Below are 26,160 nucleotides of genomic sequence, written 5' to 3'. Positions count from 1 at the left end.
TCTTGATTATACCCTTCCTTCTCCAAGTCTTGCAGAAAGACCCAAGAAATGAAAGGGATGAACTAGGACAAGCAACAAGTAAAGTCAAAATGGTACTTTTGTACAAAGAGCATGAGCAAACAAGCAACACAAATGTGAACTTAGAGAAAGCATAGACTAAACAGTAAGTATGGACAAATTTGACAGCATGACTTCCTATAATATTAATCCTTTTCAAGCATGAACCCTATGCCATCATGTTTCCACATCAGTTTAGAAATTTATTTTCTAGAAGTCCACATAAACATTTTACAAGCCAGTTCCCTTAACATATGCCTTTTTGTATGTAATTTCCCCTAAGGTATTCATTTTTGTACATTTTGTTTAATCAGAGCACTGAAGTGCAAAATTTGGAGAACTAGGGAAAAAAAGTAGGGGATAATTGTATTCTGGTTCACGCATTAGTTCAAGAAGCATGAATTAAGTTCTTTCTTATTAAAATGCAAACCAAACAAATTTCTCCCCCAATCCTCTTTAGGGATGTAAATTATGACCTGATTTATCTCTGAGCAGGAAAAAAAAAAAAAGGAATGCAAGTATTTTTTCTCCTTGCTAAAAGACAGTAAGAATTGGGGAATTTCCCCTCTGATTCTTTTTTTTTTTTTTTTTTTTTTTGAGACTGGTTTTTGTGCATTTCTATCAATGCACAAAATTTTAAAATGGAGTAACCAATGCCTTTTTGCATGGATTGGTTAAAAATTGTACAATGCAGGATGTATTGTTTTCATTTTTGTGAACAACTGGATGAATTGGTTAGCCCTTGTGTGCTTGTTGTATCTCTGTGTGCTTGGATAATGTACTACACAGGCAGTGCACACTAATGGAGACACATGTTTGTGCACAGTCTGGGAAACACATTGAGGAACAAAACCACTGGGAGTAAGACCCTCAAGGCAAGATGAGAGGTGAAACTGCAGGTGACACTCCACATGATTTACAGAATCCTGAACAGATTTCTTAGTATGTTGAAACTAGGAATGTAGAGTATTTATTTATTTCATAGGCAGCTGCACAAATTAAAATTTTACAAATGTTTTCTCCTCAGTAGGTAAGATAATGAAACAGATCTTTAAAAGATATATCACTGGAACCAATTGACTAGAGAGGTGGTAGAATCTCCTTCTCTGGGTATCTTTAAAAAAAAAGTTTGCCCTAGAATCCCGTTAGTTAGTCCCAATTAGAATAGACTAATTGAAACCATTGTTCAATGGTGAGTCAACATGTAGGCATGTCCAATGGTCCTATACTAATTTGGACTAACAACAAGATTAGAACCAATTAATGGAGATTTATTGCTGTGGAACAAAATAAGTTTTATGTGAAGCAGAGCAGCTGGAAAAGTTACTTTTTTGAACACGGCTTGCAGAATCTTTCACTCACCTTGACCAGTGGCTGAGAGTTGTAATCAAAGAAACCATTTCCAAGCTTAATGCATGAGCTAGATTCAAATTAGTCCTGGGAATAAGTTTGTGCCACTTCCACTGACTTGTATTTTTATTGTCTGGGGAAAAAAATGTGGCTGATTCATGAGCCCCTGGAAAATGATGTTATGCCGCATCATTTCATATTGTCATATCTCAATGTCCTTCTAGACCCATTCTCAAGAGTATGTCGTGCTAGCCACACTTGTTAATCAGTCAGCATGATTTCTAATTTAATATTTTTGACAATAAAAAAATGGGGGCGAGGATGATAACATCCTCACGCTATCTCATAACTGTAAGCCTATTAGGTTCCTGGTGAATTCGATGATGTTTATTTCCATGTAACGAACATTTAGGTTCAGACCACACATTTTGAATATTTAGACAAATTAATGTCTCACATTACAACCTCAAAAGCTTCTATACATTCTCACAGCCAGCCCTAGACTTAATGGTGACCCATTCATCCCACTTTGCTAAGAAAAAAACACCCAGTCTGTTTTGGGACAACTGCTTTCCAAGTACTGGGATGGAGCCAAGTATCTCATTTTCTGAAGACCACTGAAGAGTCATTAGTTACTAATCTCTTGTAAAGGATGTTAACCAAGCTTCCATTTCCCCCGAGTCTACTAAGGCTATTACTGACCCTACTTAACCAAAAGTCTGAAATGATCCGGCACACCATCCTACTCCTATGTTTATAGGATTGTTTTGCCTAAGCATCGCTTTTAAAGCAATGCTTAACTTGAAGTAGGAATGTGCCCCAGGAATCATGGCTGTGCCCTGGCCTAGAACAATGCCTGTAATTTACAGTGAGTTATGTTTCAATTACCTTGGTGTTATAGCGTCTCAGAGAGGGCAGGCATTATGTCATGTCAGGGATACAGGCGAGGGAGAAAATACAGACACTCCCATTACAGCCAGTGATGGAGCAGTTTTAATAATACTACAGGAAAAAAAAGGGGGGGAGTGCAAACGACTTTCCAACACCACCATTACTGCACATTAGTAACACAACATGTCCAGAGGTGAGAGGAGGAGGAGGAGAAGAGGGAAAATGTGGTCAAAAAAGTACCAAAGAGTGAGAAAGATTAGGGTAGGGAAGACAGTGAGAGACTGGGAAGCATGACATGACATATAATTAGAGCTTGGACAGGGTGCTTTTTGGACTACAACTTCCAAAATCCCCCAACCAGCATGGCCACTGGCCATGCCTCCTGCAGAATTCTGAAAGTTTTAGTCCAAAAAGAAAAAGAGACATTTCAAGATCAAAATTTAGAAGGTGTCAGAGAAGAACATGAACGATGATGAATAAGAACATGGAATCAGAATGACTGAGAAAGGGGAGACTGAAAAATAAGGGAGGAATTGTTTAGGAGATATATCTGAATGTGTCCAGACCTGATAATTCTGCCACATAGTAGCTAAGAAAGCTCACCCCTATAGCAGAGTTGCTACAATTCAATTGGGCATGAAATGCCCACAGGCTCCATAAGATGTGCAAGAAATACAATAGTATAGGGACTCAACAATGATAAACTATGTTTGTTTGTTTGTTTGTTTGTTAGGAAATAAGATTGACCATTAGTACTGGAGGCATATATAGTCCTGGTGTCCAGCCTCTGCCAAAAGACATGTAGCGTACCAGGCTGAAATTTACTTTAGGGAATTTAATACACTGTCCCAAAATGACATGAGGGATGAGAGCTACGTATGCTTGTTTTGTGGACTCAGTGGCAATTGAGGCTCCACTTAGCAATAATGAGACAAACAGCATTTGGCCACAGCATGGGTCTAGGTCCAAGCACTGGTTAACCTGCCTGCCAGCTGATTGAAATTAATATTCAAGCCCACCTTCTGAGTATTTAAACCAACTCAATCAGCCCACCTGTTGTGTATACCTCTGGAATAACAGACTTGGTAGTTCAAATTGGCAGAAGCCACTACATGGTTCTCCTGCCACCTGAGGTGGAACCACCTGTCCTGAAGTTGGGCATGACCTTGATTGCTCACACTCCCAAGGTCCCATAAAGAGATCTCTAACTGAGCCTGACAGGCACACAGGCCCTATATCTCCCCAAGTGACTCTGCACTCCATGTTAAAACCTCCCCAAGTTGTGACAAACATAAACTGTTCAATAAAAATTGTAGGGGTAAAATCAGAAAAGCAAAAGTGCAGATTGAGCTTAGGGTTGCTAAAGAGGTTAAGAAGAATAAAAAGGGCTTCTTTGGGTATGTTGGTAGCAGACGGAGGAAGAGGGAAATGGTAAGGACACTATGCAGAGATTATGGCAAAATACTAACATGGAACAGAGAAAAGGCAGAACTACTCAACACCTTCTTTGCCTCAGTCTTCTCACAAAAGGAAAAGAGTGAAGAAAATGGGGCAGAAGATACAATAGGGGCAATGCAGCACAGAACAAGTAAAGAAGTAGTACAGGAATACCTGGTTAATCTAAATGAAGTTAAATCTCCAGGACCAGAAGAACTACATACAAGGATATTAAAAGAACTGGCAAATGTAATCTCAGAGCCATTGGCAATAATATTTGAGCACTCTTGGAGAACAGAACAAGTCCCAAGAGACTGGAGGAGGACAAACGCTGTATAGATATAGGATGGGGGCCATCTGGCTTAATGAGACTGTGTATGAAAGGGATCTATCTAGGAGTCCTTGTAGACCCCAGAGGACAGGATCAAAATGACCTTAATCTATTAGAAAGCTGGGTCAAAGATAACAAAATGGATTTCAACATAGACAAATGTAAAGTGCTGCACTTAGGGGGGAAATAAAATAAAATGCATAGATATAGGATGGGGAACAAATGGCTGAACCAGACTATGAAAAGGATCTAGGAATCTTAGTAGACCACAAGTTGAACATGAGTCAACAGTGTGATGCGGCAGCTAAAAAGGCCAATGTGATTCTAGGCTGCATGAACAGAAGTAGAACGTCTAACCAAGGGAAGTGATAGTGCCACTCTATTCTCTTTTGGTCAGGTCTCACCTGGAATACTGTGCCCAGTTCTGGGCACCACAGTTCAAAAAGGATGTTGACAAGCTTGAGTGCATCCAAAGGAGAGTGACTAAAATGGTGAAGGGTCTGGAAACCATGCCCTATGAGGAGTGACTTAGGGAGCTGGGTATTTTTAGTCTGCAGAAGAGAAGGTTAAAAGGTGATATGCTAGTCCTGTTTAAATATTTGAAGGAATGTCATGTTGAGAAAGGAGCAAGCTTGTTTTCTGCTGCTCCAGAAAATAAGACTCAGAACAATGGATGCAAGCTACAGGAAAAGAGATTCCACTAAACACTAGGAGGAACTTCCTGACAGTAAGAGCTTCTCAACAGTGGAACACATTCCCTCAGAGTGTGATGGAGTCTCCTACCTTGGAGGTCTTTAAACAGAGGCTGGATGGCCATCTGTCAGGTATGCTTTGATTGAGAGTTCCTACATGGCAGGGGGTTGGACTGCATGGTCCTTGTGGTCTCTTTCAACTCTGATTCTATGAAGGTGCATGGCTATGCAGGAAATCCCTCCCTTTATTTTTCAGGCAGAAGCATGTAGTCTCAAGTCGGAATGTGAAGAACATTAGCACACTTTATCATGCTCAACAAGATGGGGTGTTTCAATGGTTTGAGTCATCATGTAGAGAAATCAAGACTAGTGAAAGTTTACACACTTGGAAACCATGTGAGAATCACTGGATCAGAGCAACACCATGAAAGCAGCAGTCTTTTGTGGCTTCCATGTGAATCAGGATAACTCACATTTGGGATAGTGAAAGAGGGGGAAAAACTGGTTTTTACTCAATGTGCTTTGATCATCCATGAGAGGGGATAAATTTATTCCCATTCCGGGACAGCTAATCTCCTGATTTTGCTGCTGCTCCCCCGCACCTTCTCTGAGTTTACAGGAGTACTGTTGGCACGGTTCCCTTTTCTTCCAGGGGTTTAGCATCAGCAGAGCTTTTTGTACAGCTCAAATTGGCTACAGAAGGAGTAAGAGTAAAATCTAAATGGATTCAGTGTCCTAGTTGTGGCAAATCACAAGACATAATAGTCACAATACAAGAAGAAGCAGAAGCAGCAAAAACTGGCATGGGGGAGTCTGAAATAATACTGGATTGATACAAACACTCATGGAAGTTGAAGGAGCTCTTAGGACTCCAGTCATGGTTAATCATGATAAAGAGATCGGGCTGAAGAAAAGCCCTTTACTTATTGTCAAGCCATTTCTGCAATTTCCAACAGGATATCTCTGTGCAAAATTACTCTTTCTTTCCTTAATCAGTAACTCTTACATTTGGTGAATTTCCATTCCCTTGGTCACTTGGCCTTTCCTTTTTATTTGGATGCCTAGTTTCTGTTTGAAAATGCTTAAGCATTTAAGTTACCCCGCCAGTGGAGCCATCATAATAATATTTTTTTAAAACCATCTTAACTTATAGATGTCTTTGATATTATTCACATATTACATTGGTTTCAATTCTATAGATGCAATAACTTTTTATGTATATACTGATGTGTGTTGGTAGCTATACCTGTCTTAATTTTTGTAAGCTGCCTTCAGTCCTACTTCAGGAGATAAGGCAGGATAATAATAAGAATAATAGTAGCTGTTACATTTAAAGAATTTAAAACTGTTTTAATACTGTAACACTTTAATTCTATTTTAATGCTCACTTTTGTATGTTTTTAAATGTAGTCTTTTAAATTGTAAGCCAGTTTGAGTCCCAATTTTAGAGAGAAAGCTGGATATAAATAAATTTAACAACAACAACAACAACAACTTTCTTCTCAATGTTTACATTGACATGTTGTGCCTTCCATTTGGAATTCACCTTCCATGACACCTCACCATTGGCTATGTTAGATGAGACTGATGAGTGTTGTTCTCAAACTACAGGAAGGTACCAGATTAGGTAAGACAAACCTAATTACACATTTTTGTACACAACAACAACAGCAGCAACTTTCTTCTCAGTATTTACATTGGAGAAGAAATAAAAGCGTCCTGAATTGAAACTGATGTGGGTGCAATAGGGATCTGTTTCCAAGGCACTGAATAAGCCATGAGTCTTTTAAGAATGTCAGATTTTCTAGGCCTTAAAGGCAGGTTTTTTCTACCCATGGGCCTGTATGGAAGGAATACATTTCGAGTCTTTCTAAGAGGAGGGAGTGTATTGTGACTCTCTTCTCTAAGTTCTCCTCTTCTGCTGATTGCATTATGAGTTGACTTTTATTGTATGCTATAGCATAATGTTATTTGGGAAGAACTGAAACAAACCTCTTCATTATCCTTCAGTGTTTTTGTTGTAGTTCATACAGCTATGCATTTGAATAATTAAATGTTTTCATCAAACACCCCTTTCCCAATTTCCTTTCATCTTGACTTTTCCCTCTTTGTCTTTCCCCACTTCCTTCCCATGCTATTTTTTTTATCCACTCACTTTTTCAGTGGGAATTCAGTGGGCATGTCAAATCTACCCAAAGGTAAGTCCCATTGAAGTAAGTTACTCCCAGGTAACTGAGATATAATTGCTCCATCAGCTTCTAATAAGCTCATTTTCCTGATGAACCAAAAGAAAATTGTCTTGATCCATAATGCATATTTCTCCTTTTGCTCACCTTAATCTTCCACATGTAGTAACAATCTGGATCAGTAAACGCCACATGATTATTCATATCTTAATTCAACCCCCATCCATTAGCCATGGGCAAGTCCTAATGTAGCAGACAGATTTAGTGGTCCCATAGCTAATGCAGCAGCCTTTGTCCATGCATGAAAGCATTACCTACTACTTTAACTAGACATTTCTCATGTCTCTCATGATAACATACAGAGAGTGGGAGATGTTGTGCTCTTGACTGTGTTCATGGATGAGAAATGGGGGTGGGAAGAGGTTTTAGGACTTAGACACAGTAGACCAGCACGGCCAGGCTGCCATAGTAATAATAATATAATAATAATAGTTTTTATTTATATTTTCCACCTCTCCCTGTGGATCAAGGCAGGATTACATCAATAAAAATAGAATTATAGTTACATATAAAATGCAGTCCATAAAATCACAGCATTGCATTAACATCAATAAAAATCACTATATCAGCATCAAGTCAAACAGACATGCTCAGAGTGGGGTGTCCCTTTATAGTTGTCTACAGAAGATCAGGGGGGTAAGCCTGTTGGAAGAGATCCATCTTGAGTGCCTTCTTAAAGGCATCTAAGGTAGTGATAAGTCAGATCTCTTCCGGTAAGCTATTCCACAATTTAGGGGTCAGGACGGTAAATGCTTTGTGGGATGTTGATATTAGTCTGATCTTTGGATAGTTTAATAAATTCTCCCTGGATGTTCTGAGAGTGCAGGGCAGATTGTGTAGGGAGAGACGTTCCTTCAAGTAGAATCATAGAATCATAGAGTTGGAAGAGACCACACAGGCCATCCAGTCCAACCCCCTGCCATGCAGGAAATCCAAATCAAAGCATCCCCAGCAGATGGCCATCTAGCCTCTGCTTAAAGACCTCCAAGGAAAGAGACTCCACTACACTCCGAGGGAGTGTGTTCCACTGTCGAACAGCCCTTACTGTCAGGAAGTTCTTCCTAATGTTGAGGTGGAATTTCTTTTCCTGTAGCTTGCATCCATTGTTCCGGGTCCTGTTCTCTGGAGCAGCAGAAAACAAGCTTGTAACAAGTAACAAGTAACTCAGGCCCAAGCCATATAGGGCTTTAAAGGTAATAACCACCACTTTGTACTGCACCCGGAAACTAATTGGCAGCTAGTGAAGAGATTTAGTACTGGTGTTATATGGTCTGACCTAGGTGTTCCTGTGACCAATCTGGCTGTGGCATTTTACACCAATTTAATCTTTCGAGCTTGGTACAGAGGTAGCCCCATGTAAAGCGCATTATAGAAGTCAAGACAAGAGCTTACCAGTGCAAGTACCACTGCTTCAAGGTCCTTTTGGTCCCGGTAGGGACAGAGTTGGTGTATCAACCAAAGTTGATACCAGGCACTACTTGAGATGATAACTGTAGAGATGGATCCAGAAGTACCCCCAAACTGTGTACTTCATCTTTTAGAAGCAGTGTGACCCCGTCCAGGACTGGTTGACAATTCCTCCATCCCTGGACTTGGGGAACCTATCACGAGCAAGCTTAAATTATTTTTAAAAAATAAATAAATAAAGATGGCTTCAGAGAATAGTGGGTTTGTTGGATACCTGATTATTTAAACTGCAGATGTCACAACTGGATTTGGGATCCTGGTTCCTGCAAGTAAAATGTTCTCTAACAATGATCTTTGGTGATCATACATCTTGACTGTGAGCTGGGGTGGAAGAAAACATTCAATGATTCATTTGTGTAGGGGGGAAAGGGTTATGTATATACCTAGAGACAAATGAATCAACAAATTTGAAATACAAGAAAAAAAATTCTTAAACTTTAAGAAAAACATCCTGAGGCTATGAGCTGTTCAACAAAGGAATGGGCTGTCTCAGAGCATGATGGAGTCCCTTTCACTGAAGGTCTTTAATCAGAAGTTGGATAATAATAATAATAATAATAATAATAATAATAATAATAATTTATATCCTGCCCCTCTACAAGATGCAATCAGGGTGGCTTACAAAGATTAAAATACATATATTCCAAAACCCACCTCTTAAAATACAATTAAACAATGTAAGAATTGAAACATCCACAAAAATAAAATAAATTTTAAAAATGTATACAGCAAACTATAGACTGTGACTAAAGTGCGGTCGGAGTTCTTAGAGTTCTTCTGTTGGCCGGAGAAACTATTCAGGGAAGGCCTGCCAGAAGAAATCTGTCTTTATAGCTTTTTAAAAGCTGTTTAGGGTGGTAATATGATGGATCTCATCCGGCAGGCCATTCCACAATCTGGGTGTGACAGCTGAGAAAGTCCTTTCGGAGGCCGTGGACAACCTTGTTTTATAAGACTGTAGCAAATTCCTCCCTGAGGATCTAAGTGTGTGGGGAAGGAGACGGTCCTGAAGATAGGTTGGACCCAAGCCATTTAGGGCTTTAAAGGTGATAACCAACACCTTGTACTGGGCCAAGAAACTAATGGGCAGCCAGTGCAGTGATCTTAAGATCGGTGTTATATGGTCTCTTCTGGCTGTACCAGAGACCAATCTGGCTGCCATGTTTTGAACTAATTGAAGTTTCTGGACCAAGCACAAGCATAGCCCCATGTAGGGTGCATTACAGAAATCAAGGCATGAGGTTACCAGTGGATGTACTACAGTCTCAAGGTCCCTGATTTCCAGGAAAGGGCTCAGCTGGCGTATCAGCCAAAGCTGATAAAAGGCACTCCTGACTGTCGCATTCACCTAATTTTTCATGTGAAGTGACGGATATAGGAGCACCCCCAGACTGCAAACACAGTCCTTTGAAGGGAGTATGACCCCTTCCAGGACTGGAGGTTGTATCCCGATATCGTAAGTACCTCCTTTTTGTCTGGATTCAGCTTCAATTTGTTTTCCCTCATCCAGTCCATTACTGCCTTAAGACAGTCATTGAGAGGAAAGATGCCATCTGAAGTCAAAGCTGATGATGGAGACATGGAGAAATATATCTGGGTGTCATCAGTGTACTAATAACACCCCGCCCCATGCCTCCGGATAATCTTTCCCAGCGGCTTCATGTATATGTTAAAAAGCATCAGTGATAGGATAGTACCTTGTGGGATGCAACAATTAAGCTCTTTCCTTTCAGAGCAACTGTCCCTGAGCATTACCCTCTGGAATCTGCCTGAGAGGAAGGAACGGAACCATTGCAATGCAGTGCCTCCAATCCCTAGCCCTCCCAGGCAACTCAAGAGGATGTCATGGTCTATTCTCTATTGTGTCTAAAGCCGCTGAGAGGTCTAGTAACACCAACAGGGTCACACTACCCCTGTCGATGCCCAAATGAAGGTCATCAGCCAGAGCAACCATGGCAGTCTCAACTCCAAATCCCATCCTAAAGCCAGTTTGAAATGGATCTAGATGATCGGTTTCATCCAAGACAGCTTGGAGTTGAAGAGCAACCACTCTCGATCACCTTGCTCAGAAATGGCAGTAAAAAGCCTGGCCTGTAGTTCTTCATATCCAGGAGGACAAGGGAGGGTTTTTTCAGGAGCGGCCTAACTGTCGCTTCCTTCAAACAAGATGGAATATGACCCTTCCTAAGGGCTGCATTGATGATGTCCCTCAAGAACACTCTCAAGGCATCTCCCCCCTGGACAGCCAGCCACAAAGGGCAAGGGTCGAGAGGGCAAGTTGTTTTCCTCACTCTATCAAGGAGCTTGTCCACGTCATCAGTACTTACAGATTGAAACTGATCCAGTATAACCACATCAGAGGAGTTGATGGACACCTCATCAGTTGATTCTGTTATAACTCAAGCATCCAAGTCAGCTCTTATCTGAGAGATTTTATCTGCAAAGTAGTTGTTAAATGCATCACATCAGGCTGTTGTCAGGTTAAGTAAAGGGTTCTGCACAGGTGGAACCTGTGTCAGTTCCCTCACCACCCTAAATAGCTCTGCTGGATGAGACTCTGCAGACGCAATATGTGCAGAGGAGAAGGCTCTCTGCGCTGCACGTATTGCCTCTCATTAGGAATGAAAGAAATTCCTATGACGAGTCCAGTCAGATAAGAGTTGAATTTTTCGCCAGACATGCTCTAGTCGTTGTCCAACCTGCTTCATCTTTCTGAGTTCTTCTGTATACCATGGTTGGTGGTTTGAAGCGGGCTGGCAAGGATGCTTGGGAACGATCATGTTGATAGCCTTGGTAAGATTGTTGTTCCAGGTATTAACCAAAGCTTTGACAGAATCACCGGCATTACCAACCAATTAACCCTCCAAGGCTTTCTGGAATCCAATTGGTTCCATTAGCCTTTGAGGGTGCAGCATTCTAATGGGTCCTCCACCCCCAACGGGATGGACAGTGGTTCTAAGTTCAGCCTTGATCAGGAAATGATCTGTCCATGACTCTTAGTGCACTTATATACAGAGTTGGCTAAGAGTCATTACCTGATGCTAGTCAGCATGATGCAATCCCTGTCACTCAAAATATTTTACAAGAGGTTAAAGGAACATTGTTCCAACAGTGATTATATTAGAGGGCTTGGCAGGTTTGGTAGTGTTTTCAGGGTGGAAACTGGAGGCATGTGTGGTAGTCAATGGGTCTGTGATATAGTGTGGTACTTAGATGTCCATTGTAAAATTGTACAGTGGTGTTTAGAAAATCAACTTGTTCCACTGATAGTTCCAGGGTTATATTGATGGTAGGATGGCAGTTGTTGAAATTCTGGTGAGATGTCTTAAGTGAGTCCTCTCCATGGGCCCAAATAAAGACTCATGGCTGCTAAATGCAAGTCCAGCTCCATCAGCTACCACGCCTGAAGGAAGGAGACTCCGCCCTCCAAAACTGCATCTGCCGCCCTGAGAGGGAGTTCGCCAGGCAGTCCAGTTCCATCAGGACTAAGCCTGAAGAAGGAGACTCTGCCCTCCACAGCTGCCATCTGCCGGCCCGAGAGGGAGTTCGCCAGCAGGTCCAGCTCCATCAGGACTAAGCCTGAAGGAAGGAGACTCCGCCCTCCCACTGCCATCGCGGCCCGAGAGGGAGTTGGCCAGGCATGTCCAGTTCCATCAGGACTAAGCCTGAAGGAAGGAGACTCCGCCCTCCACACTGCCATCTGCGGCCCGAGAGGGGAGTTTGCCAGGCAAGTTCCATCCATCAGGACTAAGCCTGAAGGAAGGAGACTCCGCCTCACAACTGCCATCTGCTGCCGAGAGGGAGTTGGCCAGGCAAGTCCAGCTCCATAGGACTAAGCCTGAAGAAGGAGACTCGCCCTCCAAAGCGCCACGCCGGCCGAGAGGGAGTTGGCCAGGCATGTCAGCTCCATCAGGACTAAGCCTGAAGGAAGAGACTCCGCCCTCCAACTGCCATCTGCCAGCCAAGAGGGAGTGGCCAGGCAGTCCAGTTCCATCAGGACTAAGGCCTGAAGGAAGGAGACTCCCCCTCCCAACTGCCATCTGCCGGCCCGAGAGGGAGTTCGCCAGGCAAGTCCAGCTCCATCAGGACTAGGCCTGAAGGAAGGAGACTCCCCCCTCCACAGCCGCCATCTGCCGGCCCGAGAGGGAGTTCGCCAGGCAAGTCCAGTTCCATCAGGACTAGGCCTGAAGGAAGGAGACTCCCCCCTCCACAACTGCCATCTGCCGGCCTGAGAGGGAGTTCGCCAGGCAAGTCCAGCTCCATCAGGACTAGGCCTGAAGGAAGGTGACTCCCCCCTCCACAGCTGCCATCTGCCGGCCTGAGAGGGAGTTCGCCAGGCAAGTCCAGTTCCATCAGGACTAACCTGGAAGAAGGAAGAGCCCTCCCTCCAATCCATGTGCCTTGGTCCAGGCCTCAGAGGGAGAGAAGAACCACTGGACCTCATCCCCTTTCCCTCCATCCTTCCCTTCTCCTTTTGTTTCATGTCTTTTAGATTGTAAGCCTGAGGGCAGGGAACTGTCTGATTAAAAATAATATTGTTAGCCGCTCTGAGAGCCATTAGGGCTGAAGGGCGGGATATAAATACCTAAATAAATAAATAAAATAAATAAATATATTTACATGACTCCAGTTCCAGCCCTGAATGCAGGTCTTGTTGTTGCTGTATGCCTTCTAGTCATTTTTGACTTATGGCAACCATAAGGCAAACTTATTTTGGGGTTTTCTTGGCAAGTTTCTTCGGGGGGGGGGGGGTAGTTGTCATGGCCATCTTCTGAGACTAGAGTGTGTGACTTGCCCAACGAGTTTCCATGCTAAGCCAGGATTCAAATTCTAAATTTGAACACTGATCTCCCAATGTCCTAGTCCAACACCCAAACCATTACACTATGCTGGCTATTATACACAGGTCATTATATAGCAGAACATCAACCACTACAGTCATTTATTTCCTAGTCAAAGTTGTTTAGCTCACACAACTACAGTGGTGCCCCGGGATACGAATTGACCGCGTTACGAAATTTCCGGGATACGAAAAAGCTAGATAGGAAAAAACTGTTCTGGGTTACGATGTTTTTTTCGGGTTACGAATTTTTTTCGGCGCGAAATTCAAACGCGACCGCTAGCCGCGCTTCGGAAAAGCCCTTTTCGGGTTGCGAAATGCATCGGGTTACGAACGCCGCGGCGGAACGAATTAATTTCGTAACCCGAGGTAGCACTGTATTCTGCATGTGTAAAACATATTTTAAATTAGTTTGCTTGTTTTTATAAGCTGTCTCTGTTTTGATCCTCAAATAAAAATTGTCTTACTACACCTCTCCCTACTGGTATGGCAAGTTCTTAAAGAATCCACTTCCACCCCTTCTCGCAAGATGAAAATAACTCCATTTTCTCCTGTAATATGGTTTAATATGTCACCTAAACCACTAATCAGGATTTGCTGGTGGGAATGCTTGAGTGAAAAATCCCTTCACCTCACAAAGAGCGCAGCAAGCACTACAATATTTTTAGGCATCAGAACAGTACATTTTAAGATGAGAAGAAAAAATTCTTCCCCCAAGAGAATGGAGAGAACCGATTGCATCCTATACCTTGCCATGCCACAGTGTTGTATAATTACCCATTGTGTGCATTTGCCTTGAGAAAGAATAAAACATACCCCTAACAGTCAGTAGTCTGAGGTGTTAATTTTTTTATAAACCTCCAAATTTTTGCCAGTCCTGTTAAACATTGTCCTCTTGCAGTGCTCAGCTTTAAAATATTTTTTTAAAAGCACATCCTTTCTAAGGAAGCTTCTTTTATTTTATTTGAATCAGGCAGGTCTGCAACTTCTGACTCTCTGTCACTTGCCTTCTTGCAGTCACTCTTGTTCTCTCCCTCACTCTCTCCCACTCTCTCTCTTTATTTTCTTGACACAAATGGCAGTCATTGCTCAGAGAATGTGCTGGCTTAGCCTGCTTAGTAATTCAAACCTTTTATTCAGGTTACCATTATGTACTAAAGAGGGAAATATGTATTGGCTAAATGGCCTTGTTATAGATGTTCCCATTGTGGAAAGTAAGGTTGGGCTTATGCACACACACACTCATATGGGTCTTTCCAAATCATTGCTCTATTTATCACATGCAATGCAATTTTCCTAATACTCAATTCCACCTTTCTCATACTATTACTTGTTCTTTATCTTACTCATGGAAAAAGGTCTCTACGGGCAGAAATTATACTGGCTCCTTCCACTTTTTTCTGTCTTGAACAAAAAGCAGCACCTGGACCTAAAAATGACCTCATCATCATCCATTCAGAATACTTTTAAATTATTGATTGATAAAATTTCAAAGTTCTTTGTGCAGTGGTGTCCCTAAACAGGGTTGTTAACAAAATGCCATGTGTTTGATATCATACCAATGGTGTTTGACCTGGTTATCGGCTCTTATCTCTTCCATGAGCTAGCTGGTGGCAGGAGCCGAGTCTGCAAAGCTGTCTGACCTTTCCAAAGGTAAAGGTTTTCTCTTTGGTAAAGGTTTTTCTCTTTGACAAGATTGTCTAGTCATGAACAGCTGTGGAGGATGATGCTCATCTCTGTTACTAAGCTGAAGAGCCAGCATTGTAAAAGACAACTCTGTGATCACATGGGCATCATGACTGCACAGAATGCCGTTACTGTCCAGCCAAAGTGGTCTCTATTTATTTACTTGCATTTTACATGCATTTGAACTGCTTGGTTGCAGAAGCTGGGACTAGTAATGGGAGCCCACTTTAGCTCATGGCACTCATACTGCTGACCTGCTGATCTTGCAATTGTCAGAATCAGCATCTTAAAAGCTGAGCCACCATATCATGTGCTCTGCCATATCATAGAATCATAGAATCATAGAGTTGGAAGAGACCACAAAGGCCATCCAGTCCAACCCCCTGCCATGCAGGAAATCCAAATAAAGCATCCACGACAGATGGTCATCCAGCCTCTGTTTAAAGAACTCCAAGGAGGGAGATTCCACTACACTCCGAGGGAGTGTGTTCCACTATTGGACAGCCCTTACTGTCAGGAAGTTCTTCCTAATGTTGATTTGGAATCTCTTTTCCTGTAGCTTGCATCCATTGCTTCGGGTCCTGTTCTCAGCAGAAAACAAGCTTGCTCCCTCCTCAATATGACATCCCTTCAAATATTTAAACAGGGCTGTCATATCACCTCTTAATCTTCTTTTCTCCAGGCTAAACATCCCCAGCTCCCTAAGTCGTTCCTCATAGGACATGGTTTTCAGACCCTTCACCATTTTAGTCGCCTTCCTTTGGACACACTCCAGTTTCTCAACATCCTTTTTAAATTGTGGTGCCCAGAACTGGAAACAATATTCCAGGTGAGGCCTGACCAAAGCAGAATAGAGTGGCACTATTACTTCTCTTGATCTAGACACTATACTTTTATTGATGCAGCCTAAAATTGCATTGGCCTTTTTAGCTGCCGCATCACACTGTTCACTCATGTTCAACTTGTGGTCTCCAAGATCCCTTTCACATGTAGTCTCATTCAGCCAAGTGTCCCCCATCCTATATCTGTGAATTTTATTTTTCTGCCCTAAGTGCAGTAGCTTACATTTCTCTGTGTTGAAATTCATTTTGTTAGCTTTGGCCCAGCTTTCAAGTCTATTTAGGTCATTTTGAATTTTGATCCTGTCCTCTGGAGTATTAGCTATTCCTCCTAATTTGGTGTCATCTGCAAATTTGATAAGTATGCTCCCAATTCTGTCATCCAGGTCATTGATAAAGATGTTGAATAACACTGGCCCCAGGACACTTCTCTCCAGTATGAAAAGGAGCCATTGTTGACCACCCTTTGGGTTCGTTCAGTCAACCAATTACAAATCCATGTAAAAGTTACCTTGTCTATCCCACATTTTACAAGCTTGTTTGCAAGAATGGATACCTTGTCAAAGGCCTTACTGAAATCAAGATATACTAAATCCACAGCATTGCCTTCATCTACCAAGCTGGGAATTATTTCAAAGAAAGACATCAGATTTGTCTGGCATCACTTCTTTCTCTGAAACCCATGCTGACTTTTTGTGATTATGGCATTGCTTTCTAGATGTTCAGACTCTCTGTTTAATAATCTGCTCTAGAATCTTTCTTGGTACTGATGTCAGACTAACTGGACGATAATTGTTTGGATCCTCTTTTTTCCCCTTTTTGAAGATGGGAACAATGTTTGCCCTCCTCCAGTCTGCTGGGACTTCTCCTGTTCTCCGAGAGGTTTTTTAAGATTATTGCTAATGGCTCCAATATTGCATTTGCCAGTTCTTTTAATACCCTTGGATGTAGTTTATCTGGTCCTGAAGACTTAAATTCGTTTAGATTAACAAGGTATTCCTCTACTATCTCTTTACTTATTCTGTACTGAAATTCCTCTAATCCAGGGGTCGGCAACCCCCGGCCCACTGGTCACATCTGGCACGGCGAGACCTTGGGACCGGCCCTAGCCCGGTCCTGCTGGCGATTGCCAAAGGCCTCGTGCCGGCAGCAATCGGTGGCAAAACCGGGTCTCTTGCGCGGGGCCTTTGGCTGCTCATGCGAGGCCTTTGGCTGCTCGCGTGAGCAGCCCTCAGCTGGCGGACAGGCAGGAAGAGGAGGAGGAGGGAGGAAGGAAGGAGGAAGAGGAGGGAGGAGGAGGGAGAAAGGAAGGAGGAGGAAGAGGAGGAGGGAGGGAGGAAGAGGAGGAGGAGGGAGGAAGAAGGGGGAGGGAGGAAGGAAGGAGCAGGAGGAGGAAGAAAGGGAGGAGGAGGATTTCCATTCCATTTGGTGAGTGTGACTTTCCAAAGTGCATTTCTGTCTATTTTTGGTGCATTTGTCTTGACATCTGTTTTCTCCCCCGTTATACAGTTACTATTCGGCTAGTTTGTTTCTCTGGTTTTATTTTTGAAAATTGTACATGTTTTATTGGGATGCTTTTTATGATGTTTTAAACTTGGTATGTTTTATATTATATACTGTTTGATGTATCCATGTTGTAACCCACTTTGATCTTTGGAAAAGCAGGCTAGAAATAAACAGTATTGTCATCATCATCATCATCATCATCATCATCATCATCATCATTATTTAATGCTAAAAGGTCTTCTGTAACAATGATAGTGGTGATGATGATGATGATGATGATGATGGTGGTGGTGGTGGTGATATTGATATCAGCCAGCTTCTGAGGCCCAAATGTCCTCCATGTTGATCATGCCTAACAAACATGCATTTATATTACCTTTTTTAAAAAAATCATCAAATTTTTCGCGTGTCCTCCATTTTTAAAAAATGTCTCCTACATTTGAAAATGTCCTATATTGTTTATTATTTAATTATTTATTTTTTGGCTTTGGCCCCCCAGTTGTCTGAGGGACAGCAACCCGGCCCCCGGCTCAAAAATGTTGCCTACCCCTGCTCTAATCTGTCCTCTGCTCCATTATCCTCAAGTTGAGCACCCTTTTCCTTTTCTGAGAAGACTGAAGCAAAGAAGGTGCTGACTAATTCTGCCTTTTCTCTGTCCCCTCTTAGCATTTTGCCATCTTCTCGACACAGTGGCCCTACCATTTCCTCCTTCTTACTTTTGCTGCGGACATATCCAAAAAAGCCCTTTCTTATTGATTTTAACCTCTCTAGCAAGCCTGAATTCATTCTGCACTTTAGCTTTTCTGACTTTATTCCTACACATGCCTGCTATTTCTTTGAATTCCTTTTTTGTGATTTCCCCCTTTTCCATTTCTTATACATGTTCCATTTAAAACTTAGCTCAGTTGAAAGTTCCTTAAACATCCATTCTGAATTCTTGAGACACCTCCCGTTTTTCTTTCTCACTGGAACTGTCTGAAATTGTGCCTTCAGTATCTCCCTTTTGAGAAAGTTCCATCCATCCTGAACTCCCTTATCTTTTAGTATATCTGACCATGGAATTGTCCTCAATACCTTTCTAAGTTTACTGAAATCCGCTCTCCTAAAGTCTTGAATGCCTGTCTGACTATGCCTGGCTTCTCCTTTCCATTGTATAACAAACTCCAGGAGAACATGGTCACTTCCACCTAATGATTCCACCACTTGCACCCCATTAACCAAGTCATCCTTGTTGATTAGGATCAGATCTAAAATAGCTGACCCCCCTTGTTGCCTCTTCCACCTTTTGGACCATGAAATTGTCCTCAAGGCAAGTGAGGAATTTGCTAGACCTTGAGGATTTGGCTGAGCTTGACTTCCAACAAATATCAGGATAGTTGAAGTCACCCATCATTACTACATCTCTCCTTTCTGAGTGTGTGGTCATCTGTTCTAGAAAGGCATCATCCAATTCATCAGTCTGACTTGGGGGGGTCTGTAGTAGACTCCCACCAAAACATACTTTTTGTTTCCCTCACCTTTAATTTTTATCCAAATGCTCTCCACCTGGCTTCCATGATTGATGTCCTGGATCTTTTCACTGGTGTAAATATCTCTGACATATAGTGCTATTCCTCCTCCTTTCCTGTTTGGCCTATTTCTCTTAAAAAGGTTATACCCCTCTATTTCCACATTCCAATTATTAGACTCTTCCCACCAGATTTCAGTGATGCCTATTATATTATATTTGCTTTGTTGTACTAGGAATTCGAGTTCATCTTGCTTATTTCCCATGCTCTTTGCATTAGTGTAGATACATCGCAGAACATGGGTCCCCTTTACTTGCTGCCTGTGCAAGTGTGCTCTGCCACAGGGATTCATGGCCTTATGGGTGAAATGCTGGTGGGAGTTGTAATCCAACAACATATGGTCAGACATACATTTCAAAGATGTATTCAGTATATTGTAGGATTATCAAAACAATGAACAGCATTGTAGCTGCTACTCTGAGAAATCAATGGCCAAGCAGTGGTAGGTGAGAGAGCCAACTGGTAAAACCAGTGGACATCACTGGGTCATCTGGTTCCTTGTAGTTAACCCAGTGTATCAAATGACAGTGAGAGCTATTTGACAGTGGAACACACACTCCTTGGAGAGTGGTGGAGTCTCCTTCTTTGGAGGTTTTTCAAACAGAGTCTGGATGGCCATCTGTCAGGGATGGTTTGATTTTGAGTTCCTTAATGGCAGCAGATTGGACTGGATGGCCCTTGTGGTCTCTTCCAACTGTATGATTCTATGAAATGTTTCTGGTTCTGATAATGAAAATGTATGAAAACCAATTTACATAATGCTGAAAGTGTTTGGGTCTGCGGAGTAAATTAATTGTTTTGTGAGAAGAGATAAGAATTTCCTCTCATTTTTAAAATGAGAATTTCCCACAAACCTGTAAATTTCTACAGATTGGATGGAATGACCTTGCAAGTTTAAAAACAACAACACTTGAATGTTAGCAAAGCTGACTATGAGGGATCCATCCTTTCAGACCCAGAACATTGAATGCTCAACTCCTAGAGACCATGGTATCTTGTTGTGCACCACCCTGATTTGAAGAAGGGCGGTATAAAAATAAAACTTTTATTTATTATTATTTATTTATGGTATGAATCCTTGTGAATTCAGCCATGTCAGAACTAAATTATTGCCTCTCTTCTCTGCTCCTTCCCAATAGATAAGTAGCAGCAGTACCTCTCAGGGCTTAATAGCTGCCAGTGTATATGTGTGCTTGTAGATAAGACTGGACCTTCCTGTGCCACATCCAAAAAGAGACATGTGCACTTATATCTAACTTACATGTACATACGTCACTAATAGAATCTTGCCATGGTCTTTTCCATTGTGGCAATAGCGGTACATATTGAATTTTGGCGATGGAAAAAGGGTAAAAAAATGTTTCAATTCATTAGTGGAAAATTTTCCAGAATTTGTGAATTATGTATTTGAACAGAAAGAACTAAAAGCTTTTAAAAATCTAATATGGGAGTAAATGAAATGGCAAAATTTCCATACTCCTGTCTTGGTGGGAGTTCAGGTATTTTTGTAAAGCAGTCATGCAATTGCTTAAATCAAGTGTCCAAGTTTCTGTTTCACAGTTCTAGCTGGCATTTATTTTTGCTGTTATCAACTGTTTTTTATTGACTTTCCAATAAAGTTTTTTAACAGAAGATTTATGACAATGCATGACATGTAGTCATTCAGCTATCAATAACAGTTTATGTCTGCAGGCTGGCATTTTACACTACTACAAAGACTTCAGAGGGTTGTCTAGGAGTGATGCAGTGAAATATTGACTTTCATCCACTGAAAAACTAGAAAGTGTATGTGGATGTGAAGTGCTCATCTGACTATCTCACTACATGACCAATCATAATGAGCCTGCATGGTGTAGTGGGTTGGTCACTGGATTATGACTGTTGACCAAGATTTGAAACCCTTCTCTGCCATGGAAACCTACTGGGTGACTTTGTGCAAGTCACATTCTGTCAGCCTCAGAAGAAGGCGCAGAGCAGACAAACACCAGCTGTGATAGGTTTGTCTTATTATAGCCATGAGACAGAAATTATTTGAAGACACACAACAATGTCAAAACATAATAATTCTAATCACTTTTCAGTCCACTTGAAGGACTGGCTAGATCAGGTCTAAGGTCTTCCTTGTTGGGTGTCACACACTGGGCTGCAAATGTTAGGCTAAAGCCATCCCACTTCAGGTTGGTGGGCTTTGAGAAAATATAATGTAAGGTACATAATTGTCTACTCTCATTAAATGGAATCATTTCTACCTGAATGTTCCTGGATCACCTTGTTCTTAACACTTGTAATCTGAGGTTCAGCCTGAAAGCATATTCTTTCTTGCTTCATTTGCCACACTTCCTCCATGGATGCATCTGCACTGTAGAAATAATCCAGTCTGATAATGTTTTAACTATCTTGGCTCAGTGTGAAGGAATTTTGGGGATTGTAGTTTGTTGGGGTACTAGAATTCTCTGGCAGAGAAGGCTAAATGTCTCATAGAACTAAATTTCTCAGAATTCCATAGCATTGAGCCATGACAGTTAAAGTGATGTCAAACTGGGTTATTTTTGAGTGCAGATGTGGCCAGTGCCAGTGAACTTCAAGTACATGGTCTTGTTATGGAACTTTCCTTGGTTTGCTAATAATCAGTGGAATAGTGATTGCATTGCCCTTGGGCCTTAGCCGATGACATATACTTATTACTGGAAAGAGCTCACCTTGTACTTGTCCTCCTATTCAAAAGAGAACTTTTTTTCATCAACTGAGACTCTATACAGACTCACACTGTAGGCGCTGGATGCCCTTACTCCACCCCCAGGGCATCATGATGCTTCACGCCATTCCAGATGTCATGCAGCATCATGGTGCAACTCCGGCGCTGCATCCAGATGATGCAGCACCGAAGGGACGCCATTCAACCGTGCATCTGCAGCTATGGTGCCCTTTGAAGGGTGCAAAAAGGAGCCACTTTTTGTGGATCAGGACTGCGGCGTGAGGTTGCTGTGGCCCCAACCCGGCCAGGAAAAGGGCCCCTGAGTCTCAGAAGAGATGCAATATTTTATTCATTTGATTCTTTCCTATGAAAATCAAAAATCTCAACATGCAAGAGTTTTTCCACATTTTAAAATGATTTTTCATTTTTTGAGAAAATTTAAATTGTATTATGTCCAAAAATGTGTGTTTATTTGTTGCACCAAACATATTTTACGTGAAACATATTTGCACTAAGTTCACTAAAAACTCTCACACAAATTTTTTTAAAAGTTTGTCTTCTTGTTCTTATTCAAGGACAAAAATCTTGTAGAAGTCCCCCACCACCGTAATATGTAGAGCAAGAGTGTTACTGTATCCTTTTTTTGTCAAGGATGGAAGAATTTGTGAGCATTCTTTATATTTCCATTTTAGAATAATCCACAGGCCTTCCTGGCAGAATGAGTCAATGGAAACTCCAGACACATAGTCAGGTTATACATAATGGGAATTTGTAACCCAACAATATGAGGAAGACCACAGATTCCCCCAGATGTGACCTATTTGTTTAAGGTCTAAGAGCACTCTTCCCCACTCTGATTGTCTCCAGAAATCTCAAAGTACAGCAATTATCATCCTCAGACTTTGGAAATGCTGCTTGAGGTTGATGGGTATTGTAATAACTTGCTTCTGGAGGAGGAACTATCTTAGAACAAAATTTTCCAAATGTCTATATTTTCCTACCTAACTCATACTTGTGGTCCTTCCTTGCTTGTTTCTTGGTGGCCTTCCCCTAGAAATGTGAAATACTTTAAAATCTTGATTTTATCATGTTTCCTCAAATCTGACCTGAAGCAATATACAATCATAGGATTGGGAGAGACAACAAAAGCCAGCTAGTCCAGCCCTGTACCAGCAGGAATACACTGGAATGCCTGAAAGATCGCAATCCAAGCTCTTTTTAAAAAGACTTTCGTAGAAGGAGTTCACCATCAAACAACTTCATGTAACTCTTTCTGATGTTTATTTGGGATTTCTTTTTGAATCTATTGTTTCAGGAACAGCAGAAAACAAACTTCCCCCATCATCTACAGACAGCCATTCAGATACCTAGATAGTTATGATATCACACTGCAGTATTTCCTTTTCCAGGCTAAACATACCCAGCTCCTGAAAGTGTTCCTCGTAGGTAGGATTTTATTTCCAGACATTTTACCACTTTGCTTTTCCTTCTCTTGACACAATTTAACTTGACAATATCCCTCTTAAAATATAGCACCCAGAACTGGATATAAGTCCAGGTGAAATCTGACCAAAGGAAAATACAGTGGTCCCATGTATTTGCTTTCCCCCTTGCCATAGCACATTATAAACTTCTGTTAAGCTTGAAATATATCAGGACCTCTATATCCTTTTCACACATGCTGTTGTCAAATAAGATGTCACCCATTTTGTATTTATGCATATGACTTTTTTCTGTTGGGCTCATTAGGCATCTTGAGTCTTTCTTCTCAGGTATTAGCTAAACCTCCAAGTTTGATGTCATCTGCACTTTTGATAAACATATCCTCTATTGTATCCCCCAAGACATTTATAAAGATGTTGAACAGCATCGGACTCAAGACAGAATCCTGAGGTACCCCAGTAGTCATTTCTTTCCAGGGTGGTATGTACTTTTGTGGTTGGTCCATCAGCCAGCTACAATCCACTTAACAGTATGCTGAAAATTTCTCATTCCAACCAAGAAAGGAATGACTTAGAACCATGAAACTAACATGCTATTTCATATATTCACTGTGAAATTTGACACACTTTTTATATGGCTTCTCAAGTTTCTTTAACTCCTCCATAAATAAATAAATAAACAAATAAATACATTTTGATGTCTGATCACTGAAATACTGTTTTGAATTACCTATCATGTCTGATTAATTTTTAAAATCCTTCCTTTCACATTCTTTCTAAGGTTTGGAAACAGGAAACAGTCAGATGGAGCAAGATCTGGTAAGTAGGGTGAATGGCATAGGTCAGTGATGGCAAATCTTTTAGAGGCTGAGTGCCCAACTCAATGGCGTTCCCACATCAGTTATCACTGGGTGCTGGTGGGACTTCCAAGGAGGTGGTGTTCCCAGGGTGGGACTTTTGGGGTGGGATTTCCCCAGAGACAAAGTCTTCTGGGGGAGGGACCTCCCCAGAGACAGTTAAAGGCACAGGAGGATGGGGGAAAGAGGAGAAACAGGTGTGTGCCTGTTCCTCCTCTTCCCCCCCTCCCATGCCTTTAATTGTCTCTGTGTGCCCTCAGAGACAGCTTTGTGTGCCAGAAGGGGCACACATGCCATAGGTTCATCACCATGGGTATAGGTAATCAAAATACAAATTCTTCAAAACCAGCCAGCCCTGTGAGCTGGGCATTAACCTGCAAAAAGGCCTTTGCCCTGGAAAAACAAACAAAAACTTTTTTCCCAGCTTCCCTTGGGCTTTTTCCTTTAATGCTTACTTTAATTGGCACAGCAAGTTAGAACAGTATTACGTACAAGCTGTTTGGTCCTTTGAAGACAGTCATCAAAATATCTTCTTTGTTCCAAAAAAATGGGTCCAAGACCTTTTCTGAGGACCTCTGATTCTTGAATTTCTTTAACCATGGAGAACATGAGTGCCACCACTTCAAGGAGTGCTGTTTGGTCTTCAGATCATAGTGATATAACTATGCTTCATAAACAGTGATTAGTCATTCTAAAAAAGTTATCAGATTACTCAAAATACTGCATAATCAACTTGAAGGTATCTGCTCAATTTTGTTTCTGGTCAGGATTCAAACATTTCATCATCTGCTATACTGACAGCTTATGCAGAACCAACTGCTCATGAATGATAAACCCAGTGCATTCCCAAGATATTGCTGTTATTTCAGCAATTGTTTTAGCTGAGAATCTCCAATCTGCCAAAATCAGGTCATGAACACACTCAATAATTTCAAGTGTTGACACTGTTAAAGGACTCCCAGACCTTAAAGCATCTTTGGTCTCAATATCTCCACACTGAAACTTGGCAATACACTTCTTCACAGTTGAGTATGATGGGCATTTGTCAGTCAATGTTTGACATCATACACTAATGGATTTCATTTGGAATTTTCTATTGCAGGAACAGGAACTTCATCATGGCCTGGAGTTCAGCATTTGAAAATGTCATGCTTTATGTGGACATGGTTCAATCTGTGATCCGGGGGGGGGGGGGGGCAGAAATTAGAGCTATAATCCTGCAAATGGGCAATTAATAATTAAAAACATTATTTCAAGCTACAGTTTTAAAATTATATTCAGATTTTGAGAAGTAGGTTTGGTTGAGAACTTTTCAACACCTCTTAGTAGCATCATTTAGCCCTCATTTTACCAGCTCTCTGTGACAATATGGTGGAGGATCATCCTAGTCTATATTTGTAATTGTATTAGTTTGCAAAGGTTTTGTTATCATTATCACAAGGACATTTGCAATCACCTTCTGTATATTTTCTGCATAATGTATGCATCTATTTCTGAAGTATTTGTAATGTATGCATTTTTGTGCACATTTGGCATTTTTCAATTGTGTGCATTTTTATCCATTTGAGTTTTTAAGAGTATTCATGATTTTATGCATGTGAAATACATACCTATGCTTTGTTTCACAATGAGTCTCAGAAGGTTAGAAACTGATAGCTTTGTCAAAAATCTTGATGCCACTAGAATTGTTTTCTATCTGTTCTTCTCATTAAAAATCAAAATTCTTAATATTGGCTCGTATCGCCCAGTAAACACCAACAACTTAGATATTTCTACATCATCAAGCTAATTGTGTTTGCTGTGAAGTCCCTTGCACCACCTTGTAAAGAATTTTACTGAAATTGCATTGGAATACATTGTCATTTGAGATGCCTTTATCTTTTTATAGATGATTCAGCCACTATAGTAGGTTCAGGCACCATGATAACTGGCTAATAAACATCACTGCTATTTATAACGTTCAGGTCATTGCAGATTAATATTTCAATTCATAATGACACTAGATTAAATGCAACAAATTCCCTGAGAGATAGAGAAGAGATTTTTCTGGAAGCCTGCTGTTATTCTCACACTGGACACAGTCTTCTCTTTTTGCAAGATTGTAAAGGATATAACATTTACAAGTGCACAGACATATTAGGATCCAGTTACAAGGCTGGAGTCTGATTCTGAGAAGGCAAAGTGAAATTTAATGCTGAGTGGTGCTGGTTTTGAAGATTTTAAGGGTCTGTATATAGTTTTATTTGTATTGTTTTA

The 26,160-nt window shown here is 41.3% G+C and overlaps 1 long non-coding RNA gene across 1 annotated transcript; it reads left to right on the top strand.

The window, feature by feature from the left end:
* Positions 1 to 25,067, top strand: LOC121924999. Its single transcript, XR_006102782.1, has 5 exons — positions 1 to 163; positions 6,337 to 6,385; positions 6,922 to 6,956; positions 23,829 to 23,866; positions 25,007 to 25,067. It is a non-coding gene; the product is annotated as an uncharacterized LOC121924999 (long non-coding RNA).
* The last annotated feature ends 1,093 nt before the right edge of the window (positions 25,068 to 26,160 follow it).

Source organism: Sceloporus undulatus, chromosome 3 (genome assembly GCF_019175285.1).
Source record: "Sceloporus undulatus isolate JIND9_A2432 ecotype Alabama chromosome 3, SceUnd_v1.1, whole genome shotgun sequence".
NCBI lineage: Eukaryota > Metazoa > Chordata > Lepidosauria > Squamata > Phrynosomatidae > Sceloporus > Sceloporus undulatus.
The sequence above is the reverse complement of the archived record's forward strand: the minus strand, read 5'-3'. Positions and strand labels throughout refer to the sequence as shown.